This window comes from Octopus bimaculoides, chromosome 6 (assembly GCF_001194135.2).
Source record: "Octopus bimaculoides isolate UCB-OBI-ISO-001 chromosome 6, ASM119413v2, whole genome shotgun sequence".
In the NCBI taxonomy this organism is placed as follows: domain Eukaryota; kingdom Metazoa; phylum Mollusca; class Cephalopoda; order Octopoda; family Octopodidae; genus Octopus; species Octopus bimaculoides.
The window spans coordinates 4348875-4367479 of record NC_068986.1 but is presented as its reverse complement, the minus strand read 5'-3'; the positions used below and the strand labels follow the sequence as shown (position 1 = coordinate 4367479).

The 18605-nt window shown below is 33.4% G+C and overlaps 1 protein-coding gene across 4 annotated transcripts in view; it reads right to left on the bottom strand.

The window, feature by feature from the left end:
• The window catches only part of LOC106875251 (protein-tyrosine sulfotransferase 1), a 503452-nt gene that overhangs the window by 336243 nt on the left and 148604 nt on the right, over positions 1-18605 (bottom strand). For all 4 annotated transcript variants that reach the window (XM_052968563.1, XM_052968566.1, XM_052968565.1 and 1 more), the window contains one exon: positions 13588-13669. The gene's annotated coding sequence lies outside the window, so the exon portion shown is untranslated. The remainder of the gene's footprint in view (positions 1-13587; positions 13670-18605) is intronic.

The window sequence follows — 18605 nt, the reverse complement described above, 5'->3', positions numbered from 1 at the left end:
TATGTGTGTGTGTGTGTGTGTGTGTGTGTGTGTGTGCCATTTTCATATTTATTTCTCAATGAGACAGCTGTTAGATTTTTCAAAGAATTTAGAAGCATTAGTGCTAAGACTACATGATAACAATTCTCTAATACCTGTATTAAGGGCAGAAAATGTAAAAGGCTTGAATGTTGGAAAGTTATAATCGAAAGGGCTGAATACAATATGATGGACGGCCAAGGGCTGAAAGCATTTGCCAGGAAGTTGTACCTCATTCTGTCCAGGAGCAGAGTAGTACAATATTGGCATTTTTAGGCTTAGAAAGTAATAATTCATTATTATCAATGGAAGCAGTATTAGTTCAAAATAGCATTCAGGGTATCTTACTCAATGTGGATATACAGTAGAAAGCCACACAACAGTAGTATTTGTCTTGAGAAAACATCTTGTATAGATGTATAGTGCTAAAAAGCACAAAAGTATATCAGCAGCAAAGGAAAATTGTCCAGCAGCATTTCAGAATAATGATTTTATATGCATCTTTTCCCATAACTAATACTGAATAAGAATTAGAATTAGTTTTAAAAAAATAATGAAAAGAAAGAATCAAAATATTAATTGTTTTTTATCTTTTATTTATAATATATATGTCAAGCTAAGTAAAATTGCTGACTTCCACACATATAGGCTTGCCCTTCCAGGTTCCAGTAACACTTAAAAAGCACCCATGCCAGCACTGCTTAACAAACCCATGCCAGTGCTGCATAAATGCACCCATGCTGGTGCTGCATAAACGCATCCATGCTGGTGGCACAATCTGTTAAGTGGTTGGCATTAGGAAGGTCATCCAGCCACAACAGACAGTTGAAGTCTGGATGGCTTCCTTCTAGCCAGCTCCATCTCAAATCGTCCAACCCATGCCAGCATGGAAAGTGGATGTTAAACGATAATGATGATGTCCTTGTCTATCATTAATTTCTAGCTTAGGCGAAAGACCATATTTGCATGAAAGGGAGACGGTATAGTTAATGAAATAAATCCCAATACTAGACTGGTACTTATTTGATTGCTAATGAAAGAATGAAAGGAAGACTTTGATAGGATATCAACTCAGAATGTAAAGGCCTGTTTTAAATACCACCAGGTATTTTGTCTGAGACAGATGATTTTGTCAATCCATTCTTTCTTTTTTTCTATTTTTCTTTTCTTGGTTTCAGTTACTAGACTTCAGCTATAATAGGATACTTTCAAAGATTTTAGTCAAACATTAACCCCAATACTTATTCAATCTGGTACTAATTTTAGCGATCTTTGTTTATTGAACTGCTGCAAGCCTACATATCAATCTTAAGCTAAGAAATATAATTTTCTATACAAAGTGCTATAAAGAATTCTGTACAAACCTCTTCGAAATCCAACACAGAGTGATATCTTGAAACGTCAGTGTGAAGTCTGACTAATATTGGATGGAACAACTTTATGGAAAAGAAACCTCCATCTATATTACATACTCTAGATAAATATGACAGTTCCATCAATAGAGTTAATATTATATCCTTATTACATTCTTATGATCCATTCATTGCTCACGCTGGTAACTGAATTATTTGAGAGAACAAACCAAACCTTAACAACAAATCTTAAGAGGATGACACCAATGCACCACACTGAACACTTACAGTTATCTATCCATCCACAGAACATTTACATGTATTTATACACTTACATATAGTTTGCATTTTAACTAAAAAAAGTTAACTACAACACCAGCACAACAATAATAGCTGACATTACCGTTGGCAGATATAAAGACACAGTCAAATAATTTAGAAAGACTTAAAGAATGACATTTCCAACAGTTAAACCTGCCACACCCATGAGAAAAATATCAACGATAATAACTATGGTAATGGTTTCAATTTTTGGCACAAGGCCAGCAGTGGGAGGGAATAATTGATTACATCAACACCCTGTACTTGATCAATACTTTATTTATTGACCCCCCCCCCACTCCCGCCACCACAAAGGGATGAAAGGTAAAGTTGACCTCAGCAGAATTTGAACACAAAATGTGAAGAGCTAGAAAAAAATCCATTATGCATTTTATCCAACAGTTTGCTGCCTACTACTGTAATAATGAATATAATAATAAAAAGTAAAGAAAATAAAATGGAAAGTGGTGGGAGGAGAGTTAGAGAAGAGAAACAAAGAGGAATAGAATCTGAAAGCAACAATAAGATCCACAACCCCAAAAATTCAGGGAAAAAGAAAGGTCACAGATACATAAAAGGACAACTGACCAAAACAGGAGACAATTATTTTATATGTCAAATTGACATGTAAAAAACATTAACTACTGTCAGGTTGAAAGAGGAATATCATTAAGGAAAGGAACAAAAAAAAAAAAAAGAATGAAAACACCAGAGGCTTATAAAATCAGGTCAATAACTGACTTTCAACAGATGCAGTGGAAGTGTGTCAGTAACTGGGTCACAGAAATACAACAATCAGTTTTGATACTTAATATTACATGTTTGCATGTTTTCAATTGTAGAATGAAGTATTTGACTGGGAGGGAGCAACTAATTAAACTTGAAGCCTCTTTCAACCAAATATGGAAAACAAATTTGACTCTACTAAAAGTACTGAGTCCTTTCAGCAGTAAGTGTTTGTTGTTATAAACAACAAATATCTATAGATAAAACAATTAACTATACCTTAACAAGTCTAACATCAACACTTACACACACACACACACATTATTTTTATACAAGAATGTGGTTGATAGAGACTTTAAAGTTTCAGCCAGGTGATCCATTGTTGGACTGATGGCTTAGCTGGCCAAAACTTTGAAGTCACTATCACCAACATTCAAGTATAAGAATAATAAATTTTTATTCAACAAAAGTATAGAGTAACCCATCAGATTAATGTAAAACTGTTTTTATTATAACTGAATATAAAAACGAATATTAATATATATATATATATATATATAAAGGTTGTGGTTACTCAAAGTTGGCATGTTGTGGGATTGAGCCAGAAAGCTATCTTCTTAAGCACACAGCTATGGTCTACACCTTGTTAAACTCTATAATCTAGTTAATGTTGGTTTACTCCTACAAAGCAATACACAATAGGTTTCTTTTTTAAAAGAATAACGAGTTGAACTGAACAGTTACATTATTGTAAATGTCAATCTGAGAAGTGATGACGGCTGACTTTGAATAATGTAAATTTTAATAATTCTTTGGACAACATGAATGATTGATTAAATGATTGCTATCTTGGTTAAAGGTCATATTTAACAAGGCTAACACCAAGACCTTTGACCTAAAGAAAGGTAGAGAGATTGGTTAATGAGGAAAACATTATTTAATATTCCTAAGTCTAAGGTATTTAACCATTTAGTGGTGCTTTTGATCACCAACAAAACCTGTTACATAACAAAGGCCTTAGAAATTCAAGGTTTTATATTTTAAAATTATTGATGCAAAATTTATGTATCAAGACTGCATAGAAAAATATAACTTATTTTAATTAAGTTTCCATGTCCGGCAGTTACATAGATCTTATATTAAACAAACTCTAAGACTGTAATAATTGTCAAAAAATCAAAGCAAATATTAATGAACAATTTCAGATTTAGTCAAATATTTGCAAAGATAACAATTTCCAAATAATAACAACAGGCTGTTACAGAAAATGATAATTGCAAGATTTTATAGGAATTCTCCTTAGAAATTGATCAGAAATGATCATGGAAGGCAAAAAAAAAAAATAAAAAAAAGAGCAGCATAAGCTCAATGACTTTGCAATCTCACGTGTGAAGAGGGATGATGTCAAAGACACTGAGAAAATTGAGAAACATCAGGATCTAAACAAGATTTTTTGAACGGCAATTGATACATTTGTCACAATGCTTAATCTGTTTAAGGGGCTGAAGGATATTGGAATTGGGACAGGTATTGTAAACTTATAGAAAAGTGCCACTCTGTACTCTGCAAAAATCCTAAAAATGATTAGTTAGATTTGAGGAGACTTGTTGTCACCAAATCTCAAGATAACATTTATGCTAATTAAATTAGCATGTAAAAGCATTTGCATAATGATAATAATAATAATAATAATAATAATAATAATAATAATAATAATAATAATTAACTGACTGGAAGTGTTATGTACATTGTTTTGTCTTGATTTAAAAGATGGGCTACAGTAAATATTCTGCTCAACACTACAGATTTGCTTGTCAGTTGTTTGACCGTAACCAGTTGAGCATGTCCCTTGGTGGCTGACGATATGTGCATCTCTGATCATGAGCAGAAGTAGTGGGTGAGCATCATAGTCATGTGTTGAGAGGAATATTTGGGGGTTTGGATAATTCACCTTAGGAAACATAGGTATTTCGTTCAACTTCCTCAAACAACCCTTATTCAGAGACTTTTTGAGTAGGATGGGCCACTCGACCTGAAGAAAATTCTAACTGGGTCCCATCTGCAAAGTCATGTGCTGTTTATCTTGATATATGAGATCACCATGTCATGCACATATGGTTATGATGCATGTGCCTGCTGTACCCTTATCAGATGGGTAGTCATGATGGGTATACTGGGCTTCATATATGCACTGTTCTCTCACTCAATAATAATAACAACAACAATCACCAGCATAAAAAGAAACATTAATGTAAACATAACCTCAACTGGTTTGTATTTTAACGACAAACAAAAAAAGAAACCCTTCTACAAATAATTGATAGAGGTCATTAGCATCTTGTACTGATAAATCTTCAGCAGCAGAAATAGATGTATATTGATGCTTACAATGATGACTAAAGTATGGAATCAATAGCATTTTATTGTAACCATTAGAGTAACAAATATCACACAGGTTGGTAATGACATTTTCACATGATTAACCTCTAGAACCAGTGTGGATATATTTTACTAATTAGTCTAAAATATTGGAAACCTTCTGTGATAGTTGTTCATCTTGGATCTTTGAAAATTAACAGGGGGAAATGAAATTTTAATTTCTCAAAAAAAAAAAAAAAAAAAAAAAAAAAAAAACTTCACTTGTTCTTTTTTGATTTGTAAAACACACTAATCATGAAAATATATTCAAATAAACAGAAAATTATCTCTATCTTTCTGATACTTTTCTCAATTTTACTTCATTAAATTTTCTTTAGAAAAATTTAATGATATATAATTACCTATCCTTAAAAATGCTTGTTGACAGATAGCAATCAGAAGGATTCTTCCCTTTATGAATGTATGTATGTATGTAGCTAAGAAAGTATGTCTCTGCATGCTAAAACCCCTAATTAATTTGCAAAACATTAGGAAGAAATTTCATCACAAATAAATTAGGAGTCAATGTATAATGACATGATGAGATATCAAGAAATGTTTTTAGCATTATTTTAATTTTTTTTTCTATTCTGACAGATTGGTTCCTAAATTGAACAGTGTGTGTTTTCTTGACTGCAAAATTGTTGATAAAGAATTCAATTGAAATAAGTATTGCAAGATATATTAAAAGGATGGTAGTATACATAGGGACAGACATTAGTTCAGTATCTCTTTAAGGACAGCTTTATGTATGTAGTTTACAGAGAAGGCTGTGTACACTCAACAATAACTCATTAAGAGAAAAAGAAAAGTATTCTTGGTGGGAATTGTATATTACAAACAATATGTTTCAATTGCCATTAGCAGTGCAGCTACTGCCATGAAAATGAAAACAATAATAATAATAATAATAATAATGATAATAATACTAAAAGAGGACGGGCAATGTAAACAAAAAGAATGTAAGCAAGTTCAGATATGAAAGAAACTAAAATTACTTCATACAAATTCTCACTCCTCCTTTGCTGGTGAATGCCAAATCTTTGATTAACTGTATGGGTAATATCATACGGACAAACAAATAGAGATAATCTCTAATGAACCACAGGCTCCCTAATGCAACCAACCAATTTAGCCAGGTATTCATTCTGCTATATTGATAGAACAGCCATCTCAGGTAAAATCTGGAAAGGAGAACTGTGTGTAAATGTAAATGAATGTGAATATTAGGAGAATGAATTCCCGGAATTGGAATTGTTCATGATTATAGTGTAGGTAGTTCTATTCTGCTTAAAGAAATTACTGCATAGATTTGTAGTTAAGAAGTCCATTTGAAAACCACATGGTTTCTGGCTCAGCCACAATGTGCAGTGTCTTAGACAAGTGTCTTCTACTGTAGCCCCAGGCTGATCAAGTCTTGTGAGCAAATTTGCTAGACAGAAACTAAAAGAAAGTTGTTCATATGCACCCACACACCCACACTCATCATATACATCTGTGTGAGTGTGTATATGTGTACATATATGTGTGTGTGAGTGTGTATATATGTATGGGTGAGTGTGTGTGTGTGTGTGTGTATATATATGTACATATATGGGTGAGTGTATGTATGTGTGTGTGTGTGTGTGTGTGTGTGTGTGTGTGTGTGTGTGTGTGTGTGTGTGTGTGTGTGTGTGTGTGTGTTTACAGCCTACACTTATAACCATTAATGTTAATTGTGATAGGGCTGTAACCAGTGACATGTTTGTTGACATTTACTGCCAACAATCATCTGTTAGCTTTGTGCTTTTGAATTCTTATGGAATAAATAAAAAAAATTTCTGGCTTGAAATGTAAGGGTTGCCAACAGGAAAAGCATCTGGCTGTAAAAAAACTGGCTCAAATACCTCTCCCTACCTAAGCTATGCAAGTATGAAAAACAGATGGCAAAATGAATGTACAAACATCTTAAGTTAAAAAAAAATATCCCTGCCTTACAAACAGTGTTATTTGTTTGCAATCTTTTGTGAAAACATATCAAGCCACTAAATTATTTGTTTGAAAGGTGGGGAAATATTGACTTTCCTAGAAATTGGTGTCAGTAAGAGGAAGAACATCTGATCATAGAAAAACTGCCTCAATAAATTTGTCTGAACCATGTAAAGTGGACATCAAAATGATGAGTTATGATGATGATGATGGCAACTAATGATAATTACTGTTCATATATAGAGCCAGAGAATTTTGTTGCATGGTCAATACAAATCTATTGCAAATACTAGGTAATATATTCACAGATATACAACAGGTAGAGTGATCACATTTGGTACATCTTTGATCATAAATCTTGTCAAAGGTGACCTGGGGTTAAACAACTTTAAGACAACCTTTGAATGCATTTAAGAGACATTTTAAAAAATCTTTTAGTTCAGAAGGTATGTGGTGCCTATAACCCTTTACAAAGACTCAAAGACTGGTTCAAAGGAGATATCCTCAAACCAGGGTCATGACCTGAATGCTTGCAATAGAGTGGACTCTATTAAAAGTACAAAGGGTACCAGGTGGTGATGTTAAACTGAATGACATATTAAGTCTACTAGCAAAGCAAATCAAGGAAGCGTTTAAACTTAGAACTCAAAGAGAGAGAACAAATGATGCAGAGTATCAGATCTGGTATTCTTCTAGTCCTGCCAATCCACATCCTGGATTGCTTTTTTAATTTTTTTTTATTGACTCTGAGAGGATGAGAAACAAGGTTGACCTCGGTGCAATTTGACCTTGGGGCACATAGAGTGAGAACAAATATCTTGAGGTATTCCAGCTGAGATTCTGACAATTCTGCCAATTTGCCATTTGTGTTCCAGATATGAAGATAGGATCCTGCTCCTAGAATAACAGTTTGAGGACATACTACGTCCAGCAGCACTTTTACTGAAGTGAAAAAAGGCCAGCCACTAGCAAGATCAGAAGTCCGAATTTGTGACTAAAAGCTCAAAAGATTGATGCAATTAAGGAAGGGTTGCCATCAGAGTGATCAGGGGGAGTCACCTAATATGCAAGTGGTGCTATACTCCTTTAGCTAGTATATAACTGTTGCCCCAGAAAACACAAAATGTCAAGAGGTACACTTGTAGCACCTAATTTCTTTCTGGGTTCCCTATAGGGGTCAATATGGAAATTAGCAGTGACTCATGAAACTTGGTATCTTCACTCCTTTCCCCTGGCAAAACAATCCAAATTAATTTTATGAACATTAATTCTGGCTTTGATTATGGTTCCTGTAACTTGAGCTGTGATCCACTTTTTATGGCATTTACATACCCTGGTTGATGACTCTGTAGAATGTGGAATTATACAAGCTTAATTGTTAACAGTACAAAAAAAAAAGAAAATAGATGTGATGCCCAAAGAATGAAAAGAAATCATTTTTTCTCCCCTTTCATGAGTTATTATGCAATGTTAAGTTTTTGATGATTTATTGAACATAATTTACTTAACACGTAGATGCAGCAAGGCTGAATGATTCAGAAGTTTGTTTCTCTGTCACAAAGCCCAAAGTTCAATCCCACTGTGTAGCATCTTGGAAGAGTCTTTTACTATAATCTTAGGTCAACCTATGCCTTGTGAGTGAAATTGGGTATGTGGTACCTGTACAGACACCCATCAAATAGATTGTTTACGTAATTCAAAGGTCCAGCCTTGACCCCCATGTCATGGTGATTTTATTACAGGTACACATGTCTGTCAAATACACACTATTTACTAATCTAATACATTTGGTAGTACAATTGATCAAACAGCTTCTTCTAGCACATTAGCAGTCCACTTAGTGGTCTCTTATATATATATATATATATATATATATATATATATATATATATATATATATATATATATATATATATATATATATATATATATATATGTGTGTGTATGTATGTATGTATGTATGTAATATATATGAGGTGCTATCAAAAAGTTCCAGAACTAGTTATGTTTAATAAAAAATAACTTATTTACCTAAGGTCTAACATCATCTCCTTTGAAATAGTCACCTTGTGCAGCAATACATTGGTTTTAGTGTTCTGTCACTTTTGGAATTTGGTCTGGAAGTTGTTTACCATAAATGAATTGAGGACCTTTGCAATTCACTCTGGATATTAACAATGGTGTTAAAACAACAACCTTTGAGCTGCATTTTCATCTTGGAGAAGAGATGGAAGTCTGCAGGTGCTAAATCTGGGGAATAGGGTGGGTCTAGAAGTGATACCATGCTGTTTTTGGCGAGAAACTCATGAATGAGGAGAGCTCGGTGACAGGGTGCATTGTTGATGTGAAGAATCCAATTCTTCTTATTTATTTCTTTATTGCCCACAAGGGGCTAAACATAGAGGGGACAAACAAGGACAGACAAAGGGATTAACTCAATTACATCGACCCAGTGCATAACTGGTACTTAATTTATCGACCCCGAAAGGATGAAAGGCAAAGTCGACCTCGGCGGAATTTGAACTCGCCCAGCGTGCTAACGTTTCTGCCAGCTCGCCGCCAGAATCCAGTTCTTCTTGCTTCACAGATCCGGTCACTTTCACCAAATGTCCTTCCTCAAACACTTCAAAACGTTGCAGTAGAACTCTTGATTGCCCTGGGGGACAAATTCTTGATGCACAATACTATGGATGTTGGAAAAAAATGACGAGCATGCTCTTGTTTAAACTGCGGCTGGCTCTGTTGTGCCTTTTGAAGTGCCCATGCCATTCGAAACACTGCGTACAACTCCTTGCCGAGTCAGTGTAAGCTTGCTGAAGCAAGCTCAATGTTTCCATAGTAGACTTTGCAAATTTAATTCAAAATTACAACGTTGGCTCCTTGTCCATGACAAAAATCACAGATTACAGCATACCCGTGATCACAAAAACACAAATTTCACAACTTATGCAGTAAACACAGCAATGCCACTCAGCATACTGCCCCATGAAGGTCACTGCTAGCCCTCACTGTGCATGCAACTCTGTGCTGCCATCTGTTGGCATGCTACAGAGCTAGTCCATGAATATTTTGATACCACCTCGTATATATATTATATATTATGGCAATAGTATTATCTATTATAATATGATAAGTGTTTTTAATATCTTAAGTCTACAGAAGCCAAGGCAAGTAATTTGACATAATCTTCTTGAGACTAACAAGTAACCAATGCAGAATTCTGTATCACAATCTTAAACAGCTGCAATTTAAAGTGTAGAGTCAAATGAAAAGACATGGTAATGGAGTCATAAAATTTATCCCTGCCAACTGAATAACATTTTCTTAGAAATTCATAATCTTTTAAAATGATGATTTCAGATTTAAGCACAAGGCTAGCAAATTTCAGGAGAGGGTTCTAGTTGATACCATTTACTCCATTATTTGACTTGTACTTGATTTTATCAACTATGGAAGGATGAAAGCAAAGATCATCTCAACATGATTTGAACTTGGGATGTAAAGAAGGAAATCGAATAATGGAAGACATTTTTTCTGGAACCCTAACAACTCTACCAATCATTATCCTAATTACTGTTTCAATGCATCGACAAGACAATTGGCTGTTGTTACACACTGCTGATCACAAAGCACTTCCTCACACTGTTGTAGCTTCCAAATGATGCCACCCCGCTGGGTAGGTGGGTAGGCCAACTATCCGAATACTGATTAAAATAACAAAATCTGAAATGGAACATCACCTACAATATGCTTATAAGAAATAACCAACCAATCATTGTAAATATTAAGAAAACCCAAAGAAAATAGTTGTAAACTACTGTAGTCCTTTCTCTCTCAGGTACCAGTCTAATTGCATCAAGATCATGTCAAAATGATCACTATTTTTTCTATAGTCCCCATGTTAATTTTCAAATATTCTATGAAAGAGTGCTCAGACTAACTCTCAGTTAGTACTCCCATTCTGTTTCATACACCCAAGAAATCACATACATAACAGATTTGATATATTCCAATTAAACTGTAAATTTATAAGTCAGGTTATTAAATTATTTTATTTTAATAAACAACAACAAAAATATGGTATATACAACAATTGAAATTCAAAATAAACATCAGAGATAAAACTAACAAAGCGAGCCAAACTTATCTGAAGTATATCATTTATAAACAACTAAATGAATATTCATTTCAAAAAATGGATAAAGAAATATAATCACGTCTCAATTAATTAGAAAAACTCTAAGATAACATTTTATTTTAAACTACAAAGGATTATTTCTTTCAAAACAAGAAACATTGAAATTGTTTCATTTCTTTATGAATATAAAATAATACTTCATAATAAGGAAATTTGCTAATAACAATTTTAATCAAGTGAAAACGGTAGATTTTCTTTTAATAGCTTAAAGAAGGAAGGGCAGGTGTCTATGACCTTTTCAGGATCTTTAAGGTGGGCAGGAGGAGGAGAGGAGATTATCCTCAGAATGGAGACACACTCTGAATTCCAGCAACAGACAATGGAATGTACTCTGCCAAAAGCTGCCAAGGACAAGATAATGGTTTTGAACAGGGTGATGGATAAAGACCACCTATCAAGTAGAGAAACTGTTCCACATTATCTCTGTTTACGAAATTTCATTCAGATTTTGGCATAAGGCCATCAGATTCAGAGGAAGGGAGTAGGGTGATTACATCGGCCCTAGTGTTCAACTTGTACCATTTCATCAGCCTCAAATGACTGAAAGGCAAGGTTGACATCAGCAGGATTTGAACTCAGAATGTAAAAATGGATGAAATGTTGCTAAGTATTTTATCTGGCGCAGGAACAATTCTGCCAGCTCACTGCTTTAATTCTACTATTACTATTATGTACAAAAAGAGAAAAAATAAATAGATAGAAACTTCTCAACCACATGGTTCTGGGTTCAGTCCGACTGCGTGGCACCTTGGACAAGTGACTTCTGCCTTGGGCTAACCAAAGCCTTGTAAATGGATTTGGTAGACGGAAACTGAAAGCCCATCACACACACACACACATATATATATATATATATATATATATATATATATATATATACGTTTCTGTCTGTGTTTGTCCCCCTATCATTGCTTGACAACCAACGTAGGTGTATTTACATCCCTGTAACTTAGTGGTTCAGCAAAAGAGATTGATAGGGTAAGTACTAGGCTTACAAAGAATAAGTCCTGGGGTCGATTTGTTCGACTAAAGGTGGTTCTCCATGGCCACAGTCAAATGTCTGAAACAAGTAAAAGAGAGTAGAATAAATAAAGCAACCAGCTGGCAGAATCATTACCATGCTGCAAAAGTTGCTGGGGTTAACTTTCCCTTTCATCCTTCTTGCATTGGTAAAATAAGTACCAGTTGGACAGTGCGGTCAATATAATAGACTTAACCCACCCACTCAAAATTGCTGGCCTTATGCCAAAATTTGATACCAATGTAAAATACACATATTTGCTTACAATTCCAAAATAGGAATTCATGGCTTTTAATGTGTTATAAAGATGAGGAAGATACAAGAAGCTTACTTATTTTACATTTGAAAAACTAAATAAAAGTTTTTTTAAACCAAGATGTACTGCATGAAATATTTTGAACTTGGTCAGACAAGGTCAAGATAACTTCAACATAAATCCAAGGTAACTTTCATAATTATAAAGGAAATTTTGAAACAAAAATTTTTTTAAAAATAAGCAACAAAGTATCTGACTGCGAAGAAGATTAGCTACAGAGCTTCTTTACTGAATTTTCAATCCATCTAAGATGCATTAAATAATTTCTAGTTTTTGAGTAATTTACTCTGGGATGTTCAGACTGATTACATAAATGTTATAGTTTTGCTTCCAGTTTTCCATGCAAGCTTGGGTTAGACAAATACATATTAATGAAGCATTGTTTCACAAGAGGATACCCTTCCTATCATTAGCATGTGCTTTTCAATTAAGGGATTTTTTAATCTATCCATCTTGAAGAACACAGAGCTAGAGGGCAATTTGTTAGTCACAAATGTGGTCAATGTTAGTTCAACATTTTCATGTAAGGCATAGAATATATATATTCTCTCTTATGTGCGCACACACACACACACACACACACACACACACACACAATAGGTTCCAAGTAGTTTCCATCAACCAATTCCACTTACAAAGAAGAGATCAGCTTGTAAAAGGCACTTGCTACGCAGTAAGATGAAACTATATAGAAAATTTTTTCATCAAATAAAGTGACAGAGCCTTTTCTTATTATACTCAAACAAACTGTCCAAGTTGTTTTGTATTTTTGTAACCTAATTAGACTGATTATTTAATTACTTTTAACCCCTTGACCTAGAAAATCAATCACACTAGTGACTATTAAAGATCCTTTCCTTTTCATAACATTTCTTGCCAGTCTATCTGTCTAGGATTTAAAACTGTTTTAGCACTAAAAGTATTGTTTGTCTTGAGCACTTTCAGCAACAAGTAATGTATCTCTCAGAAAAACTATCAACTATGGTATGATCTGATAAAGCATGTCTTTGATAGCTACAAAACACAATAGATTAAAAAATGCCTGGAATCTAAAATTCCAAAAGAGTTGATTGTTTCAAATGAGAATTCTCCGTTTCTTTTGTTTGGTGACAGGCGGGTTGTAAGAATGAAACATTTGGTAGGGTGATGGAGGTAAATACAAGGTACATGTTGGGAAATGTGTTAGCAAAGTGAAGTGCAGAGGAAACATGAAATATGATAATCCTTAGGAAAAAGCAAATCTACTTACTTAGTGAGAATGCAGTATCAGCAAAAATTGATAGAAGTAGTCAGCTTACAAGAATGATGACTAATGTTCATGAACACTTTAACTGTCAAAGAAAGCAAGGGAAAAAAAGGAAACATGTCAATAGTTACAATCCAATTAAGGTACAAGTACAGCATGATAAAATTCATGTTATGTTTTAAACAGCAAAGATTATCTAAAATAAATGGCATGGGAGAGAAGATTATTTACTCAGCTGCTGGACTAAAGTCGAAGAGCAAGTAAAATTGATTAACGCTATAGCAACAACAATAACAGCTCATACAAATTTTCAGATGAGAATTTATGCAATTAATAAAGGCCTCCTAGAACAGTAAAAAGAAACCTGAAATTGGGCCAGTTAAATTATGTAAATAAATAGATAAAGAAAAGGCTAAGGTAATTTGATTCACAAAGTAAGGACAGAGGCTTTGCTTTTATAGTGTCCTATTGCAGGCAATACACCTCACTTCAGAAATAAGAATAGTTATTAAGCTGTGAATTTTGTCTTGGTGTGGTTTATATAATTTACATCACTTGTTAAGGTTATCTCTACAGACTTTCAATAGAAATTATAGCCTGCACTGATTTGTTACGACTTTTCGCATCTAAGATGCCTGGTGTAAACAACAAAGAGATCGAAGATGAAAAATCAGTGCTGGCTATAATTTCTACAGAAAATCTGTAGAGAAACCTTAACAAGTGATGTAATAACAGAACTACTAACACAGTAGAACACAGTATTGACTTATTAAAAAAAAAAACTGTTTAATATACTTTGTTGTATATTATGGTTGCATAATGAAATACATTGTCCCTACGGGTCATTAATATAATTTACAACAACGATGGATAACATAACTTGGCTTCAATTAAGCAACAGGACTTGTAATAAAATAGATATCAATTAAATTCCGCAATTAGGACTTTTCTCAGAAAAAAAAAAATATATATATATATATATAGAATATACTCTGTATGTTCTAAAAAAATTGGAGGCAAGTTATTCATGAGATCCCAATAGTTTTCCAGGTAGTTTACCTTACTTTTTGAAGATGAAACATTTAAAAATATTTAGATTTACACATTATTCCATGACATATACATATTCAGGATTGATGACAACAATGATGATGATGATGGTGATGGTGGTAGTAGTGGCAGTAGTACCGGTCCTGATGCCAGCAACAAAGACTGGAATGAAACTAACTGAAACAATTAAAATATATGAATATTTAAAATGTTTTACTTCTAAAGATGAGGTTAAAATTTAAGAAACTTACAATCATAATCAATTAATTATTTTTATGCCAAATAATTTGAATATCTTTGTCTTGTATATATATATATATATATATATATGTGTGTGTGTGTGTGTGTGTGTGTGTGTGTGTGTGTATGTATGTCAGCTACATTCAGGAAATTATCAAGTTAAACTTGATTATCTCAAGAATATTAATCAAAGTGAAATAAAGGTGAAACTAATTGATGTAAGTAACATTACTGCATAAATGGAACAACTGCAACAGTAAAATAATAATAAACTACAATTATAAAATATAGTTCCTAATTTCACACAATAATTGTTATCCTTTAAAAGGAATTATGAATAACCAGTAAAAATAGTTCACTATAGCAATTTGATAAAAGGACACATGTACTTATTTGTATACAGTCACTCACACAGCATTTACTATAATTTATTAAGTCAAAGTTTTATGATATCGTTTAAGTGATGACAATATATTAACGGTTATGAAATGCAAACAGCTTAACCATTAATAATACAATAAAACTAGTACTTTATAGGATCTGAAGAAGCAGAGTATTTTTATAGTTTAGTCAATAAATACTACTTTGCTGGTTTTAAATCTAGCTGCTCTCTCAAAATAAATATATTAATTAATGACCATAAAATTTTTATTTTATATTTGAAAATAAAAGTTTTTTAAAAAAATCAATGACGATGGAATGTTTAAAAACTGGCTGAGCTCTGTTCAACCAAAGCTGAGTGGGCTACACAACAACCAACAATAACATAAATGATATTCACAAGAGAATATATAAGATCAGTGACTCTTTCATTGACATACTAAACAATAGGTTCAACTTTCTAATATTCATTCCAACAATTGAATCAACTATAATTACTGAGAGCATAGATTGAAACGCTTAATATTCGTTGGCTATTTTATTAACATTTCCTTAAAAAGGAGATAAATAGCCACTTTGAACTGGCAACAATAACTGGAAAATACAGTAGTATATTAAATGTTCACTTTCACTGTAGTACTCCTATAAATGGTTTTATTATGGGGTAACATCAAAACTATAACATAATACATAAACTCAGCATTTGTTACAAAAGAATAGCTCCAGTAAGACATCAATATTAATTTGGCTTCCAAACAGTAGCTTTAACCTGCATATTATGCCATGGTAATTCTATGACTCCTATCAAAATCCTAATAAATATATCAACATTAATGTTCCATATACATATGTTGAAAGCTCTTTTGTATTCCACATTATAAAAGAGTAAGGCTGTTGCTTTCAAAATCTTTGAAAAGATAGACACCTCATATTCTTTAAATAGCGGTTAACTTCTAAACTCCTAAATCCATTTGATAATAACCCTCATGAGACTGCTTCCAGTCATTTGATACCAACCTGATGGAGACCACCTCCAGGCCATTCATATAAAACTAAGTGAAACCACCTCTAGTATATTGATATTAACTTGACTGAGACCATCTCTAGTCCTTTAAATTGTTCATATTGGTGAAGAAGGCGTGGCTGTCTGGTAAAAAGTTTGCTTCCTAACCACATGCTTCTTGATTCAGTCCCACCATATGGTACCTTAGGAAAGTGTCTTCTAATATAGCCTCAGGCCAACCAAAGCTTTGTGAGTGGGTTTCATAGATAGAAGCCGAAAGATGCTTGTGTTGTATGTGCTTGCGCTTACATTCCAGTAACTTAGCAGGTTGGCAAAAGGGACTGATAGAATAAGTAGCAAGCTTAAAATAAGTGCTGGATCATTTTGTTTGAGTAAGATTCTTCATGGTGGTGCCCTAGCATGGTTGCAGTATAATGAGTGAAACAAGGAAAAGGTAAAAGATATTTAAATTAAAATATTCCATCACCATTTTGGACAAGAGCTTCAATGTTAAGTATAACAAACTGACTTAACATTATCTCTTATCTTCATCAATTAATTTTAAAAAATAACTATTTAACTAATTCTCTGTAAATATTTGATAAGTTTCAAGATTAACTGAAACCTAGAACTATGTATTTTGTTTGAGAAATGGTCATGAAAGAGTTAAAGAGTGACAAGTCAGAAATAATCTTCAATAATTAAATAGCAATTGACCATTTGTATCAAACACATGATAATACTTTGAAGTTGAACATACCATGATTCATTTTATGAATATTGTGAAAACAAATATTGTATAATACATTCCATTTAGTAAGCAATAATAGCGACATATATACTTTATATATCTGTCCATTTATCAATATCTATCTACATCTACATCTATCTATCTACATATATATAAGCAGATGTGGCTTCTCAACTACATGGTTTTGGGTTGAGTCCCATTGCATGACAACTTGGGTAACTATCTTCTACTATAGATCTGGGCTGATCAAAGCCTTATGAATGGATCTGGTAGATGCTACTTGAAAGAAATATGTGTATGTGTGTGTGTGTGTGTGTGTGTGTGTGTGTGTGTGTGTGTGTGTGTGCATGCGTGTGTGCATGCATGTGTGTGTGCTGACACCTGACACATGATGTAGGGGCTGGCAACAAGAAGGGCATCTGGCCATAAAATACTACATTCAAATAGCTCTCTGCCCAACCCATGTTAGCATGGAAAAACAGAATTCAACAAATGGGTTAAAAAAATATGCAATTCATGCAGACAACTACAGTAACACCTCAGTTAACCTTCACAGACTTAGACTCCTATGTCTAACTTTACCCTCCACCTTGGCTCCAGAGCAACAAAAAAGAATAGATGCAAATACAGCTCATGACTTATGATTGCAAGCAAACTAATGGACAGAATCAGCTGCATCTTATTTTTCTATGAGTGTTGTCTGTTACTGCTTTACTGGGAATCCAGCTCAGATGACGCTTAACCTATTCCCCAAATAGTTGGAATACAGTGTGGCAGAGTTAAAGCTCTTCATGTTTCTTAACATCTGGAGTAGATGACGACTTAGTGCTGAGTTCAGCAGCAGTATATGAAAGCCAATCTCTCAGAGGCCATTAATAAATTGGCAAGCCTGATACCATATCAAGTGGTCAGTTAAACTGAAAATGGGAAAATTTGTCTACTACAGTAATATTAAATGAGGATAGGAAAAATTTTATGAAAGCAAAGGTGGTTAAGAAGTTCATTTGGTTTCAGGTTCAGTTTCACTGCATGCCAACTTGTGTCTCCTATTACAGTCCTGAGCTGACCATTGCCTTGAGAGTGAACTTGGTAGATGAAAACTGTGTGGAAGCCTGCAGTATATATAGATATATACATGCATATATACCACATACATATATATACATGTATATACACATACATATATATGTGTATACACATAAATATGCATATATACACATGCATATTCTCATACATGCATACACACATACATACACATGCAAAAACACACATGAATATACACATATATATATCTATATATATATATATGTATATACACATACATATATGCATATACACATACATATATGCATATACACACATATATATACATAAACACACACACACATATGCATACACACACATATATACATAAACACACACACACACATATATATATATACATACATATACACATATATATACATATATATGCATATACACATATGTATATGCATATACACATATATACACATATGTATATGCATATACACATATATACACATATGTATATGCATATACACATATATACACATATGTATATGCATATACACATAT